Source organism: Microtus oregoni, unplaced genomic scaffold (genome assembly GCF_018167655.1).
Source record: "Microtus oregoni isolate MIOR12 unplaced genomic scaffold, Mior012 000108F_ref0000382, whole genome shotgun sequence".
NCBI lineage: Eukaryota > Metazoa > Chordata > Mammalia > Rodentia > Cricetidae > Microtus > Microtus oregoni.
In genome coordinates, this window is record NW_024544726.1 from 698,290 (window position 1) to 701,847 (window position 3,558).

Here is a 3,558-nt window from a genome sequence, read left to right on the forward strand (position 1 = left end):
GTGTGATGTGGGAGTGTCATATATCATTCTGTCGATTTCATTGGTTAAATAATAAACAAACTGCTTGGGCTCATAGCTTAGAACATAGGTGGGTGGAGTAAACAGAACAGAATGCTGGGAGGAAGAGGAAGTGAGGTAAGACGCCTCAGATAGAGACGCCATGCTCCGCTCTCCTGGGCAGAGGCGATTCAGCTCCAACCCAGGATGGACGTAGGCTAGAATCTTCCCGGTGAGTGCACCTTGGGGTGCAACACAGATGATTAGAGATGGGCTAAATTAATAGGTGAGAATTAGCCTAGAAGAGGCTAGATAGAAATGGGCCAAGCAGTGTTTAAATGAATACAGTTTGTGTGTTGTTATTTCGGGCATAAGCTAGCAGGCAGCTGGGGTGCTGGGGATGCAGCCCCGCTGCTGCTCTTATCACTATAGTAGTGGAGATGTAAATATACACTGGAAGGGTTCTTGCAGGTATCACAGAACATAGGAAGATGAACTGTGAAGAGGTGAGAATGAAAACTAGGTTTAGGCTGACTTGTCAACCTAGATAAACAGAGGCCAGGTTTATTGCCAGCATATTTAAACATATTATAATTTGGAAAAAATATCCTGGGATAAGACAATCCCCATTGCACAAGAAGGCATAACCAAAACTCAGCTCAATGTACATGTCATTTCTTCCAAGAAAATGGGTTCTAGAGATAGGCAGGCTACCTATACTAGCTTAAGGGACTAGGGAAAGGATCTGGCCTGGTCTCGGTCATACAGATAGCATAGAGGTCACCTGGGTATTAGCCATCTCTGGTCCTAGTTGTGAGAGAGGCCTGGCCCAACAAATAATGCAGATCACCAGGCTATTGATCACCTATAATTCCCAGCCTTCTGGAAAAACAGGTTATATGTCCTTCCCTTTTAAAGAACAATGCTGGGTGCTTACACAAAAAACATTCATTTTAAAGGTTCCTTGTTTGTAAATCACCACAGAAGGTATTAGTATTTTAATGCATATGCAATTACTTTTCAACAATTGCTATTTATAAAAATTAGGATGTATTTTATGTTTATATGTATGAGTATCTTACCTACATGCATATATGTGCAACATGTATGTGCCTTATGTCCTTGAAGGCCAGAGGGTTTCAGATCCCCTGGAACAGGAATTACAGAAGGTTACAAAAAGCCATGTGGGTGCTGGGAATTGGACCTGAGTCCTCTGCAAGAGTAACAAGTGTTCTTAACCACTGAGCCATCTCTCTAGCCCAACAATTGCCCTTTTTTAACTATACAAAGTAAAATCATTGGGAAAATAGCCACAAAGTTTGTCATTTTCAGTGGGACTGGAGAGGTGGTTCAGTGGTTAAGAGTGCCTGCCACTCTTCCAGAGGACCTCAATTTAGTTCCCAAATACCCATAACTCCAGCTCCAGGGGATCAGAAACCCTCTTCTGGTCTCCACAGGTCCATTACACAATAGGCACATAAATATACATATACACATGTGCATAAAATAAAGTAAGTCTTTTAAAGATTTTTCATTAACAGACAAAAATTTATTACGGAAAGTTGTTGGAGAATAGGGTGCCCATATACTATCAAAGTGCATCCTAAGATTATCTGTTGATTAATGAAGGGGGAAAAACCTTTATAATGGAGAAATTGTTAGACAACTCTGTAATCAAGTACCCAGGTTCCACAATGATGGAGCACAGTGACACCAAGTGCCTTCCTAATAATGTACTAAAGACAATATAATTGGTGCTCTTGTTTTATAAAAACAAGAATAATGAGTTATGAAAAAGCCCACAAATTCAAATTCAAATTAAGGACATTCTGAGAAGTCAGTAGTTTAGACTCTTTAATAATATCAATGTTTCTACACAAGACAAAAAGGAGTGGGTGGGAAACTGTCCTAGATTAAAGGAGATTAAGCCCAGGTATAAATCAAATGTGAACTCTGACTGGCTTTTGAATTTGTTCTTTCTAACAAGAATGAGAGAAACAGAAACAAAGGCAGCCATCAAGCTCTAACAGTAACTATGTACTGACTACCAGCTAACAGTGCTGTATACAGACCTGCATATTTATCAGTGGATAATGGCATTGTAGCTAGGCAGACAAATACCTTTGTTCCTAAAAGACAGATGCTAAAATATTTAGGGGTAAAATGATACTATGTCTTCAAATTACTGAAGACTGAATTTCTGTACCTGGTTGAGAAACTGAATTGCCATGGAGTTATAGGCCAGAGGAAACAAGTTGGGGAGAGTGGGCTAGGTAGCTCGTAGAGACCTCAGTGCCCTGTCTGTGTGGGTTCAGGTATGGGAAGATGGACGGGCTACAGGCAGCCAGGTCCTTCCAGGCCAATAGACCCGCATCAGCTGAGCATGGCAGCAGTGTGTGAGCAGCACGTGGACCCTGTGGGACCCTGCGTACTTTATGGCAGAGGCACAAAAGCTGCTGCTGGCTGTTGCTTCATCAGGGTCAGCAACGAGGTCGGCATTGGGTGCTCCATTGTTGGCTGGCAGCTTGACCGTCATTGGCATTCCTCCGTCTGAAGCGTCCATGGCAGGTGTGGCAGCACTAGTGCAGAAAACTCGAGAATATGTGAAGACCAAGGAGTTCCAGGATTACATAACTAGCACCCACTTCTGGGGTCCTGTGGCCAACTGGGGCCTTCCAATGGTTGCCTTCAGGGATATGAAGGTGCCACCCGCTATTGTCGGTGGCCGCATGACAACAGCCCTCATGGCTTCTACTCCATGGCTTTCATGCGCTTTGCCTACTGGGTCCAGCCTCGAAATTATCTGCTGATGGCCCGCCATTTCACCAACGTGGTGGTGCAGAGCATGCAGGCCAGCTGGTACCTGATGGTACCTTGACCTGGGGGGGTCAAGGCCAGCAACCCCCCTGCCAAAGCTTGATGACTGGGGGTGGGGGGTAGCCTGACCCAGAGTTTGCTGTTTGCAAGCACTAGATTCTATTCCTCCAAAAGAAAGGCCAAGGAGAGTAGTGGTGGCGCACGCCTTTCATCTCAGCACCCAGGAGGCAGAGGCAGGCAGATCTCTGTGAGTTTGAGGCCAGCCTGGCCTACAAGAGCTAGTTCCAGGACAGGCTCCAAAGCTACAGAGAAACCCTGTCTCGAAAAACAAAAAAAGAAAAAAGAAAAAGAAAAGAAAAAAGAAAAAGGAAAGCTTTCGTTTGGACTCTAAAACAGTGTAAACCTGATTTAAACCTGCAGTTTTGTTAATTTAAAAAAAAAGCATCAAATTGATCTTGATTGTTGCCTGTTTTGTGAAATGGAAGGGAAAAAGTTTCCCAGGTAGTCAGGGTTAGACAAGGGAGGAAGACAGGAGGAAAACAAAATCATCTACTCATAGCTTTGCTAAAACCAAACCAAACCAAACCTCTCTAGGTTAGCAGGCTTTTGGGTGCCCTGGGCAAACAAGGGTGATGGTGTCACAGATGACTTATTAAAATTTGGTAGTGGCAAATCCCTAACGCCAAAGAGAGGACACTATTTTTGTAGAGGAAACCATTCAGAAGTAGGTTTAAATAAATATAG

General features: G+C 43.6%; 1 pseudogene; it reads left to right on the top strand.

Annotated features, from left to right (window-relative positions):
* Positions 1-2,329: 2,329 nt before the first annotated feature.
* On the top strand, positions 2,330-2,875 carry LOC121443494 (annotated as a pseudogene).
* Positions 2,876-3,558: the final 683 nt, after the last annotated feature.